The following is an 11,784-nucleotide window of genomic DNA, read 5'->3' as shown; positions in this document are numbered from 1 at the left end:
GCTGCTCACTGCTCCAATGGCACAGCAGTCACAGTCACTGCAAAAGGGGAGTTGTTTAGGCCTTCTGCTTATTGATTTTGGTATCCTACAGGGAAGGAAAACTCCATCACAAGGAACAGAAAAGTGAAAAGAGACAACACTACCCAAAAAAGCAGCTGATGTCCTCAGACAGGCCATGAAGCAATCAAAGAAGTATGCAAGATCTCCCTGCTAATTTTGATGCCTCTCAGAGGGACAGGTCAAAACCATGTTGTCCCAGAATAAAACCAAATCATGCTTTCAGAGACTTCAAGCGAGGCATGTAACAACASAGGTTGTTGTGTCGGAGGTTCTCCCCCCTCACTCACCACCATCACATCTTACCCATCCCTCAGTTGTCAGTTGTATGAATTCAAGTTGTCAATCACATGAAAGTCTGCTTTTACAGCCATATCAGCAGCAGATCTGTGTTAAAAATAAACTTGAAGAAAATGCCTAGGCATGGGAACAAGCAGCTGACCAGCCAAAACTTTCTAAATTATTTCACCAGTTCACTTCTGATCAAAACATATATAGATACATCCTCAGACACTCAAAATTACAGAACTGTAGGCGCTGTTCATCTAACCAAATCTCCAACAAGGCCCCCATTCAACCACCATGAGCTCACTAGTTCCTCCCAGCAGCTCCTTCAGGGAAGGAGCACATCTCAAGAAGGGAGCTGGAAGAACCAGCAGCAGCAGGTCAACTGCTTTCAAYGCAGATCCTGGCAGGCATTCCATGCTCACCAAGCAAGTGAAGTACAAGCCACAAATCCTGAGAACAGCTCCAAGATGAACAGTCCAGACTTGAATGTCCATGGATGGAGAGCACGTGGCAGACACACCAAATCACTCACACAAACCCTGTGCAAAGGGAAGGTGGAGAGGTGCTAGGGAGTGTGACAGCCCAAGCAATAGGGAGATGCAGGTTGAACAGCCCAGAAGAAGGTGAAGTGGGTAACCTGTGGGCCTGGAGAGAGGCACTGAAAAGAGAAAGGAGGCAAGAAAGACTTGATGCCATGGTGATGGGTGAAGTGCACAGACCCACGCAGGCAGGAGAAACCACATTAACTCCAGCTATTTTTGAAGCGGGTGGCAGTTGTTTTTGCATCCCAGGATAAAAGCTCTCCAAGATGGATTGAGGAGGGGCATAATTCAACTCCAGGATGATAATAAATAAAGAGAGGATATGGAATAGYATCAAGATGCTTTGGGCCAGGAGAAGAGCTGGCCCTCTATCCCCACCCTCTTTCSTCCCCCATCCATCACAAACTACTTGGGGCTTGGCAGTGTGCTCACTTTTCCACAGTAGCCCATCTATTACTGTTTGGAAGAGCCTCTTCCTTCCCCTCCTCCTGTCCTTTTCAGGCCAGAGGGGTCCTGCTTGGCAGCCCCCGGATCCCCCTCTACTCTGAAYGTCTGGTGACCAGCCAATCCCATGCAAAGAGCATTAACCCCTCTTCACCAGGATCAGCTGGAGAAACCTGACTCCACACTGAGACGTTTCTCTAGGGTGTCTCTCGCTCCTTCCCTCCTCTGCTTTCCCAACCCCCCCTGCTCATTCTCTCRGCTTTTTCCCCCTTTCCCTTTCATTTCTCAAAAACTACTCCAGCCCAGGGAGTAGCCGAGAACGTTACACAAGCCCATGGGATTTTTTCTTGGGCCAGGAACAGACCCTTATTTATTTGTCTCATCTGCCTTTGTTCTTCATTTCCTCTTTCAAGACTTAGGCAAGACCCTGACACAGTGCTGCCTGGATCCCCTGCTGCCACCTCACTTTGTTATTATTTTTGTAAAGAAAGTGCTGATAGGCAGAGCTCTGCTCAATGTCTTGTCCCAAGGCAGGAGTGAGTCTGCCCAGACGCCCACCTCTGGGGCTGGAAAAGGGCATGAGCTCAGGGGCTCTGTCTTGCAGAGACAMCCCCCTGCTTATGTTATCCTTCTGACTGCAGCATCACAGCCCCTCAGATTAAGTCCACACGAATCAATCCTGCAGTCACAGCTCTATGCCGTTAACAGGCATATGGTACCACAAAAAGGGGCATTTCCCAGAATGAAATCAAAAGCCTCCTAATGCACTTAACTCAGGGTCACATAAATCTCTCTTCTGCCTCCCACAGACAACTGGATCTTGTTTACAGGCAYTGCAGCAGGCCTGGGTCTCAACAATATGTTTACTACTTCTGCACAAACATTCCCTTTCACTACGCAAAGCAGTACCCTGATGTCCAGATTAATCCAAGCAGAAAGAACTGGGAGCAGGTCTATGGGGAAAGAGGGAGAAACTTTATCTTCATCAGCAAAATCAAATGCCAGCCTGGACATCACAGAGATTTGGGAACAACTTGTCTTCACATTCTTCCCTTAGGTTGACTTATTTCTTGAGAAGGATGAGGAGGAATTTTGCATGTAGCCAGTTATTGATGACCCTGACAAGAGGAAAAACCATTTGATGAATAAATGGGGTTTTTTTTGAGGCTGAAGAGCCCAAGAACGAGGCCAGGGCGATGTGGGACAGCACAGCTTGTCCAGGGAACATATAGGGATTGCCTGTCCAACTCCACCCCAAATGCAAAAGCCACAAGTGGACACTGCGAATAAAAACAGGGAAGCTGAGCATTTCTGCTCAACTGTACAACAGACAGAGCAGTTTACTACCACAATCACTTGATTACAGGCCAAGTTTTTTCTTCTCCACCCTCAGCTCCTTTCCTCCCCTTTCAGGTCTCCAGTAACACAAACACTCATCTTGAACTGCGTTTCTGAGAAGTCAGCTGCCACAAACAGGTCAAAAAGGAAGGAAAGGAGAAAGACAGAAGTAATGTGTAAGCACATTATGAAAACTGATAATGAACAAGAAGGATGTGGAATGCAGGAGGGGAGCCGTGGTCACGTTAAGGTCAACAGGACAAGCAGGGCAGGSGCAGGCATAGCACAGCACCCTGCCACAGTGAGGCAGAGGGACAAAGGGCACGGAGCTCATGCATAGCTGGGGTGGGGGCTCAGTCCACCCAGATCATCTTTCTGATGTTCTGCTGCTGCTAAAGCCTGTAACAAACTGCCCCAGTCTCCCTCTGCYCTCAGCTGGTTTCTCTTCACTTCACAGGGTTTAATCACTGAGAAGGGATGGGAATTTCAGCTGCACAGTTTGCTACTCAACCACTTGATCTGAGGACCCAGTGCTCAGGTCCTGATAATCTTGCGTAAAGTCCAACAGACGATGTCATGACAAATGTGAAAAAACACTTTGGTAAGGCAAAAGGGGCCTTTAAAAGAAAAAAAAAAGGCTTTCAAGCATCTAAATATTTTAGAGAACAGTACAGAAGATCCCTGCCCCAGATCCACAACACAGCACTGTAATTGAGTCAGGGACCAAATYCAAGCACCAGATTCACTGTCTCCAGCCTAACAGTCTCTTCAGTGCAAAGGCAAGGCTCTGAACTCAGGAACCTCCAGCACAGTCCCAGGCCATGGAGGTGCTCACCACTCACACACCTGAGTGATGCAGAAACCAGAACTCCATTTTCAGGGCAGAGCCATATATGAACAAACACGGGCAGAAAGGAAGCCCACAGCWCTTCTTCATTACTAAGTGATAGACTCTGGATGCCTGACAAACTCCCCTTCCCACCACCCCCCCCCCAGTGCTCACGGGAAGCGAGAAGACTTTGTTCCAGAGCACAACTGCACTATAAATAATTCGAGACTGCTAAATTATGCAAAAGCAATCCTATCATCCTCCAGGCCAAGCTGAATGCAGGTGTGGTCAACCTTTCCTTCAGAAGTTGCTACTAGATAGGGATTCTGAGGCCACAGAGGCTTTGTGCCAATAGCATATATCTGAGAGCACACTGGCCACTTGCTCACAGCCAGGCCTGCACTGAGCAATGGCACAACAGGATATATTTGGGGACACAGGGCTTATGGGGAAACAGCAGTTCCTTTAACCCACCTCTTCTCCAGAGACCWCACATGGCCCCAGGAGCAAATGCAGAAAATCCTGTCCCCTTCAAGCAAGGCTGTTTGGTAAGTCTTGTCTCCATGGATTGGCGTAGCTGGCAAAAACTGCAGCTGGACAACGTTGACACAGTGAGGCAGGGAGGAAAGGACTGCTGGGGCAGGTGGGAAGCAGAAAGTGGAACAAAAAGACAAAATTCTGGAGGCAATACAGAAGGAACAGTTTTGCTAGCACAGTAACATATAGGGAAGCTGAGCTGAAAGCAGAGAGAAACACTCTTCTGCTGCCCCAATCCTCTGCCTTCAGGAGATCCTGCTTCCCTGAATATCAGGGCTTCCAAAGTTTCCCTTGGAAATGGGGTCATTAAGCAGCAGTGTGCAGCTCACGCTGATCACTCCAGGGCACCGCTATCCTCATTTACCCTGCCCTTTGCTCTGCCTCAGAGCCAGCCCTCACGCTACAAGCTCCACGAAAACACAACTTCTCACACAAAGCAAGCACCACGCACTCTCAGTCCCTATGCAGACAAACACTTCTTCCAAAATCCTACCTTTCCTAGCTGCTGCAGCCTCCAAGATCCATCCATGCCCAACACGCTYGGTCTCCATAGGCCTCCATCCTCCTCCTTTTCCCCACTGCCCAGCTAGAGGTAATTGTGTTAGAGGAAGGAGGAACTCAAAGCACTACTGTAGCCCTCTTTTCAGCCTCAGCACAACCAGCTTAAAATCTCACTGCTCTAGCTTACCTTCTCCTTCTTTCTTAAAGGGCTCAGCATCTAAGAGAGAGACTCCCTTGCTTGTCTGTTTGCCATGCTGTCTCCCTGGCTTTCTGTTCAGTTCCAGTATTCGCATGCYAAAACAGGGGATCCCAAGGCAGATAAAGGCAGCAGAGCAGAAACCTGTGCTTAGATCACAGGTTTCACAGCTGCAAAGCACTACGCAGCGGGTCTGATTTGCATCAGTCTTTCGGGTGTGCTCCAAATCTGCCTGCTGCAGCTTTGCCATCATGCGAGAGACATGCAGCAATATCCCAAGAATTACCCCAAAGCCTTGAAGAGATCATGCAGGTTGATTCTGCTCACTAACCCTAGCCCAACCTGTATGGATTTACACACCGAGGGGGAAACGACACTCCAAGGGAAAGGCAGGAGGGAGCTGGGATTATAGATCAGGCAGCAGATCGAGAAGGAGGCGATATCTGTGGTGAGAAGGGCTGCAGAACCCAAGCAGTGACTTGCAGGTTACCGATAACCCCTGGCTCAGCACTCACACATCACTGCTCTCCAGGATTTCCAAGGCAGCCAGCAGCAAAGCAAGTACAGGAAGAGTGGCACTCCAGCTGCTGCTCTCCTGACGAGCTCCTGCACTTGCCACTGAGCATGGCACAACCTTGCTCCGTGCCTCAGTTTCCCTGTGTGGGAAATGTGAGAGACTTTTCTACTCTGGGTAAGGCCTTACCTAATTAAAAGACGCTTAACAGGTTGCTTTGAGGTCCTTGGAGAGAAACTCTGTCAAAATGCAAGACACAGATGATCCTCAAATGGAGGAGATGCCCTCTCTGCCTTCCTCTCTTCCGGTCAGCCACAACCTCTCCTCACCTCTCCTGCTGCTTGCAGCTTTGCATTAAAGATTGAAAAAGACTGCTGGCAAAGCTCAGTGTGGACGTACCACATAGCCGATGTTTTGAGAAAGCCTATTTAGACACAGACCTGGGCACTCCCCTGGGTGGGGAAACAAGGAACCTTAGCTGAGGTCATCAAGCTGCGAATTCAGTTAGGGGGTTATCTCAGTACAAAAGGCCAAGGTCCCAACAGTGAGGAGCTCACTTAACTTTTACTGTCCTAAAGCAGGGACTAATCCCTTCCAAAATCACAACTCTAGAACAAGCCCTTGCTGTTTGTGAGGCAGCCAGCTCCCTTCTTGCTGTTTCTTCCCTCAGCCTGCCTGATGAAAGCTTGAAGTGCAGTGCTGCACTCCCTTTCACCTATCAGCTCTACTGGACAAGTTTCTGCACACAAAAATGCACCCAGGTGTTCGCAGGTCTGAGGAGCAGGAGATGCCTCTTGTGCTTCAGGAACAGCTTCAGGAAGTAAAGAGTCTGCATGCCAAGAAGCACAAAAGTCAGAAAAAGAAGGTAAAGAAATCATGTTTCTGCCCTCCTGAGATATGCAGCCGGAGTTTATTCCACAGGGATGCAGGCACGAGGTGTTTTTGTAAATCCTACACCACTGCTCCACCACACAGCATCTCCCTTCACCTTGCCAGGAGAAAGGGGGAACTTACCAGCTCCATGACAGCAACTCTACCCTGGGACAAGCAGCTGGTCCTGGCACCCCACCCAGCACTGCTGCTGCAGCACAGCCCAGTCCTTGCAAGCCACTCACCTAATGCTATCAAAGTACCCCAAATCCGACCCAGAGCTGCCCACAATGCCAGGCTTGGCCCCTCCATGCATGTCATGGCTCCTCGAGGCCAGTCTGCATCACTGACCCGACAGCATAGTCTACATATGCATTGCAGCTACGACACCACCTCTCCAAGAACATCCAGGATGGGGAAGAGCAAGCATTCATCAGAGACCCCCACATCCCCTTACACTGTACTGCTCCATCTGCCTAACCTTCTCCAAATTCCTGATGCCGCTGTAATGCTTCATTGTAGTGTCCTGATGGTATCTTGTGCTACTGCAGGGCAGCCTGACCTTTTGTGTACAACTGATGGGTGACAGGGGCAGAAAACAGGTGGGCACAACTACCCACACTCTCCTGCTTCTGTAGTCAGGGCTGATAACATGAACCAGCCCTTTGAAGCACCTTCCACTGACCTACAGTCAYGAAGACATCTCTTGTGCCAGTCAGTACGCCCTCCGCCTTCCTCTCTGCCAGAGTTACTGACAGCTGTACCAGTCTTTGTTAGCACCACCTCCTCCAGCTACAACCCACTGATTGGGTCACAGATTCCAACAATGTACAAAGGGCTCATTTTAGAGCAACTAACCCCACCTAAAACCTAACAGGCCTTTAGCAATGAATGCTGGCCCAGCTTGCTCCATCTATCCATCACCAAACTCACCCACTCCTTTCCTCCACCTTTACGATCCAATGCAGAGCCTGGAGGGTGTAGGGGAATTAACTTGTGATAGCACGTGCTCTTTAAGATGCTCTCAAGAGAGGAGGAAAGCTGAAAATTCTCTGCCAGGAGACAGAGTTTAACTCTGCTTGCTGACAGGTCAAAGCGAGGGAGGGATGGAAAGAAACTTGTCTATCCTATGGTGCACTTCACATACTGAACGTGCACAACAACATCTAGATGCACTGCCCTGAACGACTGCCATACCCCTGATTGCTTATGTGCTCCACATTTACTGCAGGCAAAAACTCTACAGAAGTGACTGTGTTCCATGGCAAGTGCATCCAACAGGAGCCAGGCGCATCGCTATGTGCACCCAGCAAACAGCCACCCACGTCTGTCACACGACTGTCCCTTGAAGACATGCAGTAAGCATGTCACACCAATCTGGCAGGCCCCACTATCACACTGCATTCCACCAGTTGTGCGTGGGAGGAAGAGGAGAAAGGTAAACATAAGGCACATGGGAAGCCCATAGGCACACAAACCTCGCAGGTATGCTCCTCAGGCAAACAYACCGAGTGTGGCTATGTCTGCCACACACCTGGCTGAGGTTCAATGTGCTCTATGAAGCCCCAGCAAGCCTCCAGGCCAGCCATCCCTGTCTCATGCTGGGCACAAGTGCTCCAGGTAACTTCACAGTTGTGAGCATCAACTGAAGGTAACATTGCTGAAAGAAGACTCACTGTTTTCCACCTGCTCTCCTTGACCTCCTTGCTAAGGCAAACCCTGTGTGCCACACAGGCAATTCTTTTTCCAATCTTACCAGTGCTTTCAGGGAGGGAGGCAAGCAGGCAGCTCAGCCCCCAAACCCAGTTTGGAAACCCATCCACACTTTGGCACACCCAATGGAAGTGAGCTTCAGCAGCAMCTAGGACCAAAGGTATACTTGCCAAAAGGCAGCAGCTGGGCCACCAAATTAGGAACTGGGAAAGAAAATACACCTGCAGCCAGCCAGAATCCATCCCCTCTGTCCTAAGGATATAACTGCCATATCCAGGCCATTACAAACAAGCTATGCAGGTATAACTGAGTCCTCACAGGGAGGAATGTTATACCTTGCAGTGCATTTCTTACCATTACTGCAAAATCACCTGAGGGTGTAGAGGAGCCATAAATCTTCAAGGAACTTTTATGACATGCAATAGTAGAGCCACAGCTTCACTCTTCTTCTGCGGTCTGCAATCGCTTTCATTCAATGCTTCTTTTGTAGTGCTACAGGGGAGCCAGAGACACCCCAGGAATTGCTCAAAGGACTGCTCTCCTCCTACTCCCAGCACTACTACTGGGGTTGAAACACAAGCACAGGTGCTATAGCGGTGTTTAGGGGTGCTTTGGAAACCAGAGGTTTGCTGGAGTGTAGGGACACCCACAGTCTTTTCTCCTCTCAGAGATGGCTCTCCATTGCCTGAGGGTCAASCAATGAATGGTAGGTTCTGCTCAATTTCAGCTCTTCTCTGAGTTGACAGCAACCASGCTGCAGCATCAGGAACTTGCAAATGCTTGCTAAATCACAGGCACCAGCTGGACTCAAACGCCACTTCTGCAGGTGGGACCCACAAAGCACAAGAGACACCCTTTGGGGAGGGAACCTGTAAAGTTCTTGCTGACTCACACACTGAAAAGGTGAGGGATACAGGGGCAAGAGTAGGCAGGAATTTGAAATTCAGTTTACACAGGCTCAGAGTTTCTGGTGACTCAAGTCATATTCGTTAGCAGGGATGCCACCGAAGGTTTTCACAGGCTTGAACTTCCCACTCAAGGGGAGAGATTTGGAGTTAACTGGAGGGTCGTCCTCTGCAAGGAGAGGTGTTCAGCACCCACACTATGTGCTGGAGACAAGGCAAGCTTGCTCCTGACCCAAGTTCTGCCCTAGAGTGCAAAGGAAAAGTGCAAGACCCCAGCTTAATTTCTGGGAAAGAGGCAGAGCTCCCATACCACCCAGGCGTGGCTCGAGGAAACACAGCCTGTGGAAATCCCCAAAGGAAAACCACAAGCTGAGGCACTCAGAGAAGCCTCTCTCTATCCCGCGCCACGCTATCTTCCCTACTGAGCTTTCTGAGGAAGTCTAGAGCTGCAGCAGATGTCGTGTTCCCCATCAACCTTGTCACACTCACCCAAAGAGCAAAACTCTCGCAAGGACTGAGCTACACCAGCCCGTGTCACTCCGGCAGGATGTACAGCTACCCCARCCCACAAATAACCCGAGAGCCCTGCACGAGCGGGGAGAACTGGGGTATCCGAGCCCCTCTGCGGCCAGCCYCCACCGGGGAAACTGCAGCCATCTGACATGGAGACAGAGCAGGGGAGAGGGGCCGTTTGATCATACACACACATTTGTATGGATGTTTTCCCTCCCACGCAGGCACTCCTGTTACTCCTTCTCGCTTGCTGCAGGCTTGGCACGCATCTCCAGCCCGTGCCCTCCTCGCAAACCGAGCCCGGGCAGCAGATGGGCCTTCGCTGCAGTGCCCCGTCCGGAGGGAGGGTGCCTCCATCCCCGGCGAGCCCTCCGCTGCGGGCAGGGGGCTGGCAGCATCACCTCCCTCCTCCCCACAGCCGATGCTCCCTAGCAGGGGATGCCGGGATTATGGGGGGGGGCGTGGGGAGGAGGGGGAGAGAGAATAAAAAAAAAATAGCACTAATATAAATAAATAAGGAGCGCGAAGGTGGGGGCTCGGCAGGGGAAGCCTCTCCGGCAGCGCTCGCAGGGGGTGACGCCGCACCCCCGGGCCGAGGCACAACTTGCAGGTGGCAGCAGCGGCGGGGGAGAGGGACGCAGCGGTGGGGGTCCCGTAGCCGCTGTCCGCAGCGCCCGCTGCCCCGGGGCGGCTCCCCCGGAGCGGTCTCAGCCCGCCGCCCCAGCCCCGCCGGCCGCTCGCTCACTCACCCCCGGCCGGCGCAGTGTCGGTGCCCGCCGGGCCCCTGGCGGGGCGAGGCTGCCGCTCGCCCCCGGCCCGCCCGCCGCCCCCCGGCATGGCTCGGCGCCGGCCGCGGCGAGGCGAGAGGCGAGCCCGCAGCCCCCCGCCGCCTTCCTCCTCCTTCTCCGCGGAGCGGCCCGGCACCTCCTCCCGGCCGCGGGAAAGGATGCGCTGCAGAGCCGCGGCGAGCCGAGCCCAGCCGGCAGCAGCGGGCAGGGCTGCAGCAGCCCCTTTTGTGCCGCCCTCACCGCCTGTCTCCTCCCCCGGCGCGCCCGCCCGCCCCCCCGGGCCGCCGCCGCGGGCTGCCCGCCCCCCGGGGCATGGCCCGGCCGTCCCCCGCCTCTCCGCACAAAGGAGCCCCTCGAATGGGGGGGCGGGGGGCTCGCAGAGCCGAGGGTGGGTTATTGMGCGGGCTGCGGTAGTGAGTGCTGGGCCAGGCGCTGCTCCCCGAGGATGCTGCGGGGCCGAGGCAGAGCCGCCGTGCCGCCCGCAGCTCCGCGGCAGAGCCGCCCCCTCAGCATCTCTCCCCGCGCCCCGGGGGTGAGCGAGGCAGCGCGCGGTGTTGGGCCGGAGGGAGGCGAGGGGAGGTGGGGATGCGTGATCTGCCTTGCCCAGCGACATCGGGAAGTTTTGCTGCGGTGCCAGAAATAGAACCTGCGTCTGCTGACTCCCGATCGTCCCCCCTAACTGCAAAAGCTGACTTTTCTCAATTCAACTTCTCCCTTCCTTCTTCCACATTGGGCCCATCTTTGGAAAGGAAAACAAAGCCAAGCCAAATCATAACACCACCACCTCCTCTCCCCTGCCTGAACGGCACTGCTGCGAACAGGGTGAAACCCAACTRTGGGACCTCACCCCTTGCGGCCAAGAGCGAGCAAAAGGTCAAAAGGAAGCAGAACCAGAGTACACCCTTCCTCGACACCCTTCCCATTTCATGGGAATTTGGAAAAACAGCTCATTAAAAACAGAGCATCGGTGCCAACGCCTCTCCAACATTTATCAGATGGGTGAACTGGGCATCGAGCTGGGGAGAAGGTGAGAAGTGGCTCTGTCAAATTGCCACTGCCTCTTCTGAGCAGCACTTGTGGCAACCCACTGAGGAGTCACAAGAGTCTGCCCTAAGCTCTGACCTCTTGCCTGGCCAGCTCCAGAGAGGGTCGCCTCATTTTAAGTTTTAAGGCTAAGATGGAGCGCCAGGCAAAGAGACAGCATAATTGAAGGAGAGTTTTCCCCGATGCAAACTCAGCTAGAAGGATGAGTAAAGACAGCCAGAGGTCAGCTGGATTCAGAAGTGCCTCTAGAGTATTGTAGGAGTATTGAGGGAAAGGAATGAGGACAGAGGAGGAAGACAACGATACAGAAAGGGAAGTTCTCACGACATGAGGGAGGTCATTTTGTGGCAAACACAATACAGCACCAGCACAAGTCCTTGAGGACACTGTAAGGTTCCCTCTAAATGACAGCAATATCATATTGGTGGGAGCACACTGGGAAGACAACATCCCCATCTCTGTGGGTCCAGGATGCTCTTCAAGACAGTCATGGGTACCTGGCAAAGAGCTGGGCTCTAAGGGAATCATCAACTCCTACATCCCTAGGGAGAATTTAACAGCCATGATTCAATTTGGATTGAGTCCATGATGCTTTACGGGTCTTTTTTGGTTTGTTTTTGGGGTTTGGGTTTGTTTGGTTGTGGGTTTTTTGTTTTTTTGTTTTTTTGTTTTGTGGTTTTATTTTTTTTAATGTGTTTTGATTTG

General features: G+C 52.2%; 1 protein-coding gene across 1 annotated transcript in view; it reads right to left on the bottom strand.

Moving 5' to 3' along the window:
* Window positions 1-10,221, bottom strand: part of MGAT3 (beta-1,4-mannosyl-glycoprotein 4-beta-N-acetylglucosaminyltransferase) — a 25,284-nt gene extending 15,063 nt beyond the window's left edge. The window contains exon 1 of the mRNA XM_057388707.1: window positions 9,997-10,221. The gene's annotated coding sequence lies outside the window, so the exon portion shown is untranslated. The remainder of the gene's footprint in view (window positions 1-9,996) is intronic.
* Between the last annotated feature and the right edge of the window lie 1,563 nt (window positions 10,222-11,784).

The sequence above is a fragment of the Malurus melanocephalus genome, unplaced genomic scaffold (assembly GCF_030028575.1).
Source record: "Malurus melanocephalus ecotype Western Australia unplaced genomic scaffold, MMel_1.1 scaffold_17, whole genome shotgun sequence".
Taxonomy (NCBI): domain Eukaryota; kingdom Metazoa; phylum Chordata; class Aves; order Passeriformes; family Maluridae; genus Malurus; species Malurus melanocephalus.
Note: the sequence above shows the minus strand (reverse complement) of the source record. Positions and strands in the feature narration are given on the sequence as shown.